At 43.7% G+C, this 11,562-nt stretch overlaps 2 non-coding genes across 2 annotated transcripts; both read left to right on the top strand.

Annotated features, from left to right (window-relative positions):
- The first annotated feature begins 3,669 nt into the window (after positions 1 to 3,669).
- On the top strand, positions 3,670 to 3,751 carry trnal-uaa (transfer RNA leucine (anticodon UAA)). The gene has a single exon. It is a non-coding gene; the product is annotated as a tRNA-Leu (tRNA).
- Positions 3,752 to 5,978: 2,227 nt separating this feature from the next.
- trnas-cga (transfer RNA serine (anticodon CGA)) lies at positions 5,979 to 6,060 on the top strand. Its single transcript has one exon. It is a non-coding gene; the product is annotated as a tRNA-Ser (tRNA).
- The last annotated feature ends 5,502 nt before the right edge of the window (positions 6,061 to 11,562 follow it).

Below are 11,562 nucleotides of genomic sequence, written 5' to 3'. Positions count from 1 at the left end.
ACACTGTGGTTAATTTTGGACACTGTAGATTTTCATCAGCTCTTTATTGAAATCTCTGTATTCCGAATTTAAAATGTGTCCTCTTGGTGACTCTAAAAATGAAATACCTTCAGTTTGTTTCCGAGTTTGTAACTGAGACAATCATGGATGGTATTTATTAATTGAATTCACATGCCAGCAGCTGCTATGTTGGGATTTGAACCCAAGCCCCCAGAGCATTCGCCTGGACTCTCTGTACCTTGTCCAATTAAACACTCACAAGGCAGAGACGTCACAGTCCATCTTCTCAAGACAATTAGGGATGGGCAATATATGCTGACCCAGGCAGCCACTTCCACATCGTATAAATGAATAACAAGAAATACACACATACCGCACAGAGAGCATTTAGTACAAACCCAGGGATGATTCCGAGAGGCTGGAGCCGATCTGACACAGACACATTTTCAAGCAGTAATCCTGAAGTTATTACCACAGTTTGGGGTTTAATAGGAACACCCTGCGGCCTGCCTGATGCAACAAACAACTGAACTCACAGACCATCACCCCAGGGATCCTCTCTCATTGCTCCATTCCCTCTGTGACCATCCTCCTGAACTCACTGACCATCACCCCAGGGATCCTCTCTCCCTGCTCCATTCCCTCTGATACCATCTTCCTGAACTCACTGACCATCACCCCATGGATCCTCTCTCCCTGCTGCACTCCCTCTAATACCATCCCCCTGAGCTCACTGACCATCACCCCAGGGATCCTCTCTCCCTGCTCCATTCACTCTGATATCATCCTCCTGAACTCACTGACCAGCACCCCAGGATTCCTCTCTCCCTGCTCCATTCCCTCTGATACCATCCTCCTGAACTCACTGAACATCACCTCAGGGATTCTCTCTCCCTGCTCCATTCCCCCTGATACCATCCTCCTGAACTCACTGAACATCACCCCAGGGATCCTCGCTCCCTGCTCAATTTCCTCTGATACCATCTCCCTGAACTCTCACTGAACATCACCCCAGGTACCCTCTTTCCCTGCTCCATTCCCTCTGATGCCATCCTCCTGATCACTGAACATCACCCCGGGATTTCGCTGCATCTCCTCAGAGACCCGTTCATTAGCACCCACCACCACCCCCCCCCCCCCACCCCCCACCCCCCACCCCCCACCCCCACCCCTGACGGGAATATCAACAGAGATTTCTGGTCAGCCCCCATATCTTCCAACATTTTCCTTCTGATGCAGAGCCGTTTTTCCTTTAAAATCCTGGAGTTCAGGCGCTTGTTGATGAACATTGTAAGATTAAGGGAGGGAAAAATTGCTGGCTCACCTGAAGGGCTCGGAATGATATTTAAGAAAGGGTAGTGTTAGTGTTTAATCTGTTTCTCTCTCCCACTCTCTCCCACTCGACTGTTCAGGACATCTCTCCACTCTATGCTGCATTTATAATTAACCTCCACCGCTGCACTTCCCAGTTTCTCGGTCCTTTCCCCAGTCTCGGACATTCTCAGTGGGCGCACGGCACCATTAAGGTGTCAAGGGGTCACAGTGCTGAGTCAGGATCACAGGCGGCTCAAACTTCACTGCTCAGCAGAGACTGGAGATAGCCCATGATCTCCCGCACCTGAATCAATGCGGGTAATAACCAATCACCGTCCAATGGCGTGCGGAAAGCATTGTGGCGTCATCCACTGCCGGGCCAATTGGCGTCAGCCATGTTTGTGTTTCGTCGCACCTTGCTCATATCTGCGGTTAATTGATAAGAAAAATGACGTCAGTTCTTTTCAGAACAATCAGCCAACCTGATCGCTCATTGGACCATGAAATGCAATGATTCCGAGAGTCCACTATTTAATCTTCTGTTCCATAACAGCGTCAGTTTATGGTTATAAATGTAGCATCATGTGCGATGCAGTGTCATGACACAGTAAAGTTTCCTTCAATCCCCAGCTGAGCTGTCCTAGCCGATGATGTAGGCCAGGCGGACCAAATCCACCAAGGAAACGTGGCCACGCTATCACAACGGTTTTACAATTTGTATTAATTACGAGAAGATTTGTGCACTGAATTCAGAAGTAATGAGTCCACTAACACCTTTAGAGATTTTAAAACAAAGTTAAAACATTTATTGACAAAAGGAATGATTTCAAACACATGCATAAGATTACAGTTACTTAATACTATAACAAATCCCAAAATCCCTAATTAACCTCACTCCCAACTATTCACCCTCTTTAGGGCAGCAGTCCAAAATAGCTTTAAAATTTAAATAGCAAGCAAGCATATTTACCACAGCGCCTACTCGACAGTGGAATTCCAAAGGCTATCCTCCACCTTTGGTTACTGGACACAGCAGGCGTCTGCTAAAGTGGCTGGAGGCTTCCCCAAGGTTGTTTTGCACAGTCCTATTAGATCTTACATGGCCCCCCAACATCGCCTTCCATTCCTCTTCATATATGTTTCTCTCTCTTTAATCCGTAAATGTGGAAATTTACTTTTCCCATGGATACAAAAAATTTTCATGTTGCTAACATGCTCAGTACCTTTGGGAAAATAAATACACTACTTGGCCTTTCTTACCTTGCTTCACTTATCTAAAAATGCGAATTTCCTTCACACTATACGTGCTAAGACCTCATCCATGTTCACTCAATAGCATTTAAAATACCCTTTGCCCCTAATTTTATTTATATAATTTGAAGCTTGCAGTCTATCTGGCCCTAATTCAATTAAATCACACAGACAGAACCATACACTCACCACCATAAACCTACTTTACAATAGACCACAATAACATAATGAAAAGATCTGTTAGTTTCCCGACACAGCTCTGACCTGTGACACCGCTGAACTGTCTGCTCTGTAAGTTTGGTCAAAGGTGGAGCCCTTGAGCGACTCCAGGTGGAATTCTGTCTGTGAAATATCGACTCTAAATGAAAATATTCGCGAATATCTCTGGATTGTCATTATGGCAGATTAATATGTTTTTATTGTATTGATTGCATTATTATTGTAACTGTTTCCCTTTTTGTACCGTTTCTTTATATTGATTCTAAGATTATTTTAATACCGGTTATCTTGATACCAGTTGTGTCACTTCCACAAATTAAATGGAACTTCACACGGTGCAATGGTGTGCTCCAGTTCTCTTAATATATTCAGAGAATTAATTTCTATTCGCAGCTTTGAATCCTATATTTTCTCATGAATTGGATGTGTGCACGCAGTTGAACAATTTTTATTCTCATTGTGTTTGACATTAATATTTAAACGTCTGTTTGTGTGAGAACATACTGGACAACAGATGGCTGACAAAGTTTGGGGAATATTTTCATCAGATCAAAGCGCACAATCCGGAATTGTGACGACAATGGAAGTAGGAAGGGAAGAGGGTGAGGAAGAGACTTTTGTCGTTGCCGGATGATGTCAAACCACCAAGTTTTCAGTTAATATCGGAACACACTCACCACTTATGCCACAAAGACGAGGTACAGCAGAGGAATCAAGGGCTAAAGGGATCGGCTGGGAAATTGGTGTTGAGGCCCAGGATCCTCCGTGATCTTATGAAGTAGCTGAGCAAGCTCCAGGGGCCTTTTGGCAGACTCCTGGTCTGATTTCTTATGTTCTCATTCAGTGCCGATACCAGTCATGACGATGATTGGCTGTAAGCACCGTGGTAGTGTGGCCGAGCGGTCTAAGGCGCTGGACTTAAGTTCCAGTCTCTAACGAGACGTGGTTTCGAATCCCACCACTACCAGACGATAATTCTGGGGACTTTGTGCAAATCGCTTTCCTGCTAAAATTAATAGCAGGAAAGTGAGCGGTGTTTCCGATGGGTCGGAATTCCGAGGAGAGAAAATGTGAATGTGAATATAAATTACAGGGCGGCTGGGAAAAGGCCGGCATTGTGAGACTAGTTGAGTTGCTCCTCCAAAGAGCCAACATGACGGGCCGAATGACCTCCTTCTCTTCTGTAATCATTCTGTGATTTTATATGACCCCGACTGGTGAGCGCATAGGGTCTGTAGGCGAAAGCGGAGTGGTTAAGGTGATGGATTGTCCCCACCCAGGGTACCATCCAGCCGACTATACTTCTCATTCCTGATTTTAACCAGGCGCCTGCAGATACAGAACTAATTATCTGTTCAATGGAATAAAAAACACAGCCAAACACTTTGGTTTTTTCCTATTGCCGTTCATCTACAAGCACTTACGGAATTTGCTGTCGGATTTGTGAAAACAAAACTTAACCAATTTGTGATATCTTTGTGGTCTCTGTCACTCTCGGTCTTATATGTATGTATGTGTTCCTGTGTGTGTGTCAATGCGCTTCAGTTCCCCACTTTTACCAATCAAAACTTTATTTATATTAGTTGAGTAGCTTCATATTAAAATCGGACAAACAAAAAAGAGCAGCTTTAAAACATGCAAGAGGGGAATTCCGGCTCTATTTGTTTTTGAATGGAGACTGCTCAGCGCCTAAGTGCCCGTATGTTACAAAGTGGGGGATGATTGACATTTACACTGAGCAACATTAAATCAGACAGAAACCGAGTCCTTGTGGTGGAGGAGTTAAGGCAATGGACACACCGAGAGAATGAATTTGTAAATATAAATAGTCCAAACTGAAATCCCTCAGACCTTAGGAACTGTTTCTACTGCGGCCATATCTCTGAAGGAATAGGAAAATTAAAGTTCAATTCCAAATGTTATAATCACCTGGAAAGGCTGAACAGTCTGAAGCTCTTTACTCTAGAAAAGGGAAGGCTGAACGCGGGCCTTATAGAAATGGAATGCTTTGTCCCTGTTTTGTCAAGGATTCTACCTGCTGAATCTGATCAAACAAATAATGAAAAGTTTAGAAACATAGAATGAAATGTTTACATTGAGGTGTAGTTCTTAAGATCACATTTTGTCATTTGCTCGATCAGCATTTTTGTCGAACTGTCTCTCTGTGTCATTAAATTACAACACTGACTACACTTCAAAAGCATTCCATCGGCTGTACAGCACTTTCTGTTGCCCTGAGTTCGTGAAAGGCTCTGTTTAAATGTAAGTCTTTTATTCTCTTCTTCTTTTCCGTCTTTCAATCTAAGTTATCAATGGTGACGTGTATCTGTTCCTTTCAGTGTCGAGCCAACTCTGTTTCTATCTGTCTCTCTTTGTCTCCGTATATCTGTTTTCGCCCCCACAGTCTCCCTGTCTCTGTCTCGGTCTCCTTTACCTCTTTGCAAAGTGTGAAATTCTGAGACAGTTTGTGAGTGTTCATGGTGAGAGGCTGTTTTCCCCCCGGCTGGAGCGCCTAGAACTGGGCTCACATTCTGCGGATAATGTGTCAGCCATTTAGGACTGAGTTGAGGAGACATTTCTTCACTCAAAGGGTTGTGAATCTTTGGAGTACTGTAGCCCAGACATCTGCAGATCCTCAGTCGGCGAGTACATTGAAGGTTAAGATGGATTGATTTTTTGATTCTAAGGAAATAAAGGGATAGATCGATGGGGTAGAAATTAGTGTTGAGGTTGGCAATCCGCCATGATCTAAATAAGTGGCGGAGCAGGTTCGAGGCACCTGAAAGCTGCTTCCTGCTCTTTTCCTTACTATCTATATTTCAATGGAAATACCAGGTAAGGTAAAAGGCGTCCATTATGTTATTGTGGCCGAGCGGTCTTAAATGCTGTGTTTAAAAACCACCCTTTTGTTGGGGGTGGGCACGAATCCCACTGTTTCAATGAGCTGGTATTCGCGCCGTGTTACGAAATCTTTAGACGGGGAAGCTTCAGTTGAAGTGGAGTGTGCGGTGTTTTATTTTGATGGGAAGAACAAGGAGAGACAATACAAATATGAATTTCTGTGGGGGAAAAGGAGCCTGTGTGGAACCAGCTGATTGGATCTTCCAAAGATCTGGCACGAATATGACCTGGCGAATGTCTTCCTGCTCTGCTGTAGCCACCTATTATTTTATATGAATGATCTAAGCACACTCGTAGTCGTGGCCGAGTGGTTAAGGCGATGGATTCGAAATCCATTAGGGTCTTCCTACATAGGTTCGAATCCTGCCGACTACGTTTCCTCATTATTCCCGATTTCAACCAAATAAAACTATTGGTCAATTGTAGAAAATAAACTCTCCAGCGTTTTCCTATTTCCGTTCATCTGCCACATCTCAAGGTGTGTGGACATCTCAGAAGGTTTTGGGGTTCTGGGAGACTAAAGAGAAAGAGAGGGTCAAGGACATGGAGGGATTTGAAAACAAACAGGAGAATTTTAAACTAAAGATAGCACTTGTCCAGGAGCCAATGTAGGTCAGAAAGCACAGGGGTGATAGGGGAATGGGACTTGCTGCGAGTTTAGACACGGGCAGCAGAGTTTTGAATGACCTCAAGTTTACAGCGGGTAGAATGTCCACTCACATTCCAGAACTCACATCCTGGTGGATCCGCGCTGCCGTGTTTCCAAAATCAATGCTGACCCTTATCAGGTGCCATTCTCAGAACTATACACAGTGCTCCAGTAAAAGCAGCCCCATTCTCACCCATATTCTGCCTTGTACCAGTATCGTTGTAGCCAGTGCTTTGCAACCGATCTCAGCCTTTCTCTTTTATTCTTTTACTTTCCAGCCCGATATCTACATTTGTTCTCGACCTGTTGCACATGTGACATTTTCATTTCTGATACGGAGCTTCAGTTCCAACTCCACTGACTCGGGCAAGCTGTAACACATTTTCTGTTTTCAATCAGTAACTTAATAAAGTCGTTTTAACAAGAGAATTAAGCGGCTAGCTTCTGGCCGGGATGCAAACCCAGGCCGCAGCGGTGAGATCGCCGAATCCTAACCACTGGACTACCAAGGAAGCTGCTTGCTGCGCTTGCATCTCGGGATATCCACGCGGCTTTTGCCATTTTCTTCATTCTGGACCATTTTCACGTGGGCGAAGTTTCTCCGACAAAATGTCATGTTGAGATAGGACACAAATTATTTCTTCAGCCAATGAAAATCAACGTAGCCTTGGCTGGAACATGAAATCGACAGCGTGGTGAAATAGTCCCTAAGCTGTGAATTACAAAATTCCATTTCCAAAACCCACCAATCTAATCACTGCGGCTCCTGTGAAACTGACAAGGCAGCGCACGGCAGATATTCATCACTAAAAGCAACTGATAGACATCAAATTCTTCACTTTCACGTCACATTTTTTAACTCGTATTCTCCATCTCAGACATTTCCAGTTCAAAAAGATACAAAAGGAATCTTTCCAATCTGCTTTTTCTCTCTGAACCATTTTAATATGAAGCTACAAAACTAAAGTGAATGTAGTTGTAAAGCGTGAAGTGAATGCGATGGTAAAAATTCGTTCACCTGCGTGTGGAACTGAGCCGCATTGATACATTCCGGATCCTAACCACTCGCTGTGCAACATAAATCTGTACGCTTTATTTCCTGTTGCCTCTCCTCTCCGACCAAAATGAATCACTTCACACTTCCTTACGTTAAATTTCAGCTGCCACTTGTCCGTCCAAATGGATTTGTTTAAGAGCCCGAAAGGGAAACCAACTCAAACTAGAAATGGAAGCGTGAGAATGAAAGAAGAGAAGTGACGGGTTTTGTAGATCCCGGAGTAAAGAGACTCCAGGATCAAAATAAATCAAAATACTGCGGATGCTGCAAATCTGAAACAAAAACAGAAAATGCTGGAAAAACTCAGCCGATCTGTCAGCAGCTGTGGAGAAAGAAACAGAGTTAACGTTTCGAGTCTGTATTTTTGGGTCATTGGGACTGATTGGAATGCTCTTTGCAAAAAGCTGCCATAGACACGATGGGCCGAATTGTCTCCTCATGTGCTGTACCATTTTATGGCAACATTATTAAATCAGTCTGTCTCCAGCATTCCTAATGATAGCAGCTGAATTCCATTTCTTCAAAACAAAAACCCAAAGTGCTGCTGCATGGCCGCACAGGTTACCGTTTCAGCTAAGACCATTGAGAATTCGGCAGTGCAGGGTTTCTCTAGCGTCGTGGCCCTAACACGCAAATAGTCTCCCGGTTCGAAACCCGGGAAAATGTTACCGAAATCCGCACGTTTGAGTGCACTTGCGTAATACGGTCACGTGACAATTGGTCTTCTCGAAATACTAAAGAACATCCCACAAATAAAACAAAAGTGACATTTTATCGCACCCGATGTAGTAAAGGTTGTAAAACACTTTCTACTGTCACTCGACAGACATATTAACAGTTCGTTCAGTTAGCAAAATAAATGAATCTGTTTATTGCTGTAGGTTAACATACTTACTCGTCGTCTCAAAGATGAAGAACAGTAGTAATGTGTGCTCCAAAAGACAGACGAAAGCGATATTGTAATTGAAACAGAAGAAATAGCAGACACGCTACATCATCACTTTGTATCGATCTTCAGCAGAGGAAGAGGAAAAACTGCCAGGGTGCGATAAAATGTCCGAGGAAACCGAGGCTCAGTGCAGGCATGGTGAAATCCCTCCTTTCTTATTCAGCCTGGAAAGAAGAGACATGAACGGGATTTAGGCGCCAGAATGTAAAAGATGCCATGAGCCTATTTGAAAGAAGAGCAGGGGAGTTCTCCCCGCTTCCTGGTCAAATTTATCCCTCAATCAACGTCACAAAGACACATTCTCCGCTCATTATGACATTATTGTTTGTGGGAGTTTGCTGAGCGGTGATTGGCTACCGGGTTTCCTACATCACAATGACGACACTTCACAATGTCCTTCATTGACTGGAAAGCGATTTGAGACGTCCGCTGGTCGGGAAAGGTGCTATATAAATGCAAGCCTGTCTTTATTTAAATATCAAAAACGCCAGTGCTCTGGTGACTGACCCTTGAGAGTGGAAACAGTTTCTCCCTAACTGCTCTATCAAACCGCCCGCCGCCGATCCCTTCCTTAGCACAGTAATTTTAAACAACACCATGAAAACTCAGTTTAACCTGCTTTGCTCTAAAGAAAACGATCCCGGCCTTTATAGTCTCTACAAAACTGAATGTGTTCACCCCTGAACATGGTGCAAGGCGGAACATTGTGACGAGATTTTGGAAAATGTTGTTCATTGGCAGGTGGAAAAATGGAGGAGGAACCAAAACAGGAAACCCAGTCTCCAGTTCTGTGAATATTTACAAACTCTTTAGGAAACGGAATCAGGGGAGAATGAAGGGTGAGCTGTCCGACTGACCAAGGCCTATCTGGAATGTTAAGCCATTCTGTCATGCAGCAGCACTCTGGGTCTCTGTTTCGGAGAAATAGAATTCAGCTGGTATTGTCAGGAATGCTGCAGACAGACTCATATAACAATGTAATCATAAAACGGCAAAGCACCATGTATCTATTCAATGGCATAAGGGGCCCTTCCATAATCTTGTCCCGTTCAGCTTTTTATAAGAGCAAACGAATTAATCTCAGTTTCCATCCCTCTTTTAGTAAACCTGTTATTATTCTGAATATCAATTAATTGCACAATTCCCTTTTGAAAAAGGAGATTCTGCATATTCCATGCCTAGTTTACCTTAAGTAACACTGTTTCCCTCACCCAATGCCATGAAGATTTAGACTAGTGCTTCTTACATAGTTATGCATATGAACATTATTTACTTTTTCTATTGATTTCATATCGAATTGACAAAAGTGCTCATTTTTCTGATCAAACACCTCATTATTTCTGAGTTGATTTACAGAATCTAATTACATTTGCTCCACAAGGGTGGAGCTAATCAAGGGTGTTATATCACAGTGGGAAATCAATGTTACAGTTCAACAGAGCCCTGCCAAGATCAAAAGCTGGCATAGTTTGTTTCTTTCATTTGGTTTAAAATGCATTTGTTCTGGGAAGGCAATCTTACAGAATACATATTTGTTTAGGAAAAAGTGTTGATCTGCCAGAATGTTTGGAGGATTCCAATGGTTAGACTGAGAGGTCATGTCACTTGTTACAGGAAGACAACTCTTGGTTTCCGCCTGGTGCCTCAGTTTGTTTGAATTTCAAACTACAGAATGTCTTAGGCAGCAATGCTTTCTGCTCAATCATTATGAACACACTTCTCCTCAGCAGAAGAAATTAAACAAACTTTTCTCAGCAATTCTTTACCTTATTTAACATTCAGTATTAATGTATTTGATATTGATGCCCTTGGTTAACTTGAGGCTCTCTGAAATAGACAACATCGAATTGCAAACTTGACTGGCAAGCAAAAGAATGCCAGGCACCAGGTAATGCATTTGATATGGGTCTGTTAGACAAAGGAAAGCCAATGGATGTTATCTACTTGGACTTCCAGAAGGCCTTTGACAAGGTGCCGCACAGGAGGCTGCTTAGTAAGATAAGAGCCCATGGTGTTAGTGGCAAGGTACTAGCATGGATAGAAGATTGGCTGTCTGGCAGGAGGCAGAGAGTGGGGATAAGGGGGTCCTTCTCAGGATGGTGGCCGGTGACTAGTGGAGTTCCGCAGGGGTCAGTGTTGGGACCACAACTTTTCACTTTATACATTAATGATCTAGATGAAGGAACTGAGGGCATCCTGGCTAAGTTTGCAGATGATACAAAGATAGGTGGAGGGACACGTAGTATTGAGGAGGCGGGGAGGCGGCAGAATGATTTGGACAGGTTAGGAGAATGGGCAAAGAAGTGGCAGATGGAATACAACGTGGGGAAGTGTGAGGTCATGCACTTTGGTAGGAAGAATAGAGACATAGACTCTTCTGTAAATGGGGAGAGAATTCAGAAATCTGGAGTGCAAATGGACTTGGGAGTCCTAGTCCAGGATTCTCTTAAGGTTAACTTGCAGGTTGAGTCGGTAGTTAGGAAGGCAAATGCAATGTTGGCATTTATTTTTAGAGGACTTGAATATAAAAGCAGGGATGTGCTGCTGAGGCTTTCTAAGGCTCTGGTCAGACCACATTTAGAATATTGTGAGCAATTTTGAGCCCCGTATCTCAGGAAGGATGTGCTGTCCCTGGAGAGGGTTTAGAGGAGGTTCACGAGAATGAACCCAGGAATGAAAGGCTTAACATATGAGGAACGTTTGAGGACTCTGGGTCTATACTCGATGGAGTTTAGAAGGATGAGGGGGGATCTGATTGAAACTTACAGAATACTGAAAGGCCTGGATAGAGTGGGCGTGGGGAAGATGTTTCCATTAGTAGGAGAGACTAGGACCCGAGGGCACAGCCTCAGAGTAAAGGGAAGACCTTTTAGAACAGAGATGAGGAGAAACGTCTTTAACCAGAGAGTGGTGAATCTATGGAATTCATTGCCACAGAAGGTTGTGGTGGCCAGGTCATTGAGTGTATTTAAGACCGAGATAAATAGGTTCTTGATTGGTAAGGGGATCAAAGGTTACGGGGAGAAGGCGGGAGAATAGGGTTGAGAAACTTATCAGCCATGATTGAATGGCGGAGCAGACTCGATGGGCCGAATGGCCTAATTTCTGCTTCTATGTCTTCTGGTTTAAACCGGCTCTTCATTGATCTGGGAGCTGCAGCCCCGCTCGATGCAAACTGGGGAGGGGGACCGGTCAGTTTATTTCCGGGGTTTGCGGTTTACA

The sequence above is a fragment of the Cetorhinus maximus genome, chromosome 23 (assembly GCF_964194155.1).
Source record: "Cetorhinus maximus chromosome 23, sCetMax3.hap1.1, whole genome shotgun sequence".
NCBI lineage: Eukaryota > Metazoa > Chordata > Chondrichthyes > Lamniformes > Cetorhinidae > Cetorhinus > Cetorhinus maximus.
This window is presented reverse-complemented; position numbering and strand designations above follow the sequence as displayed.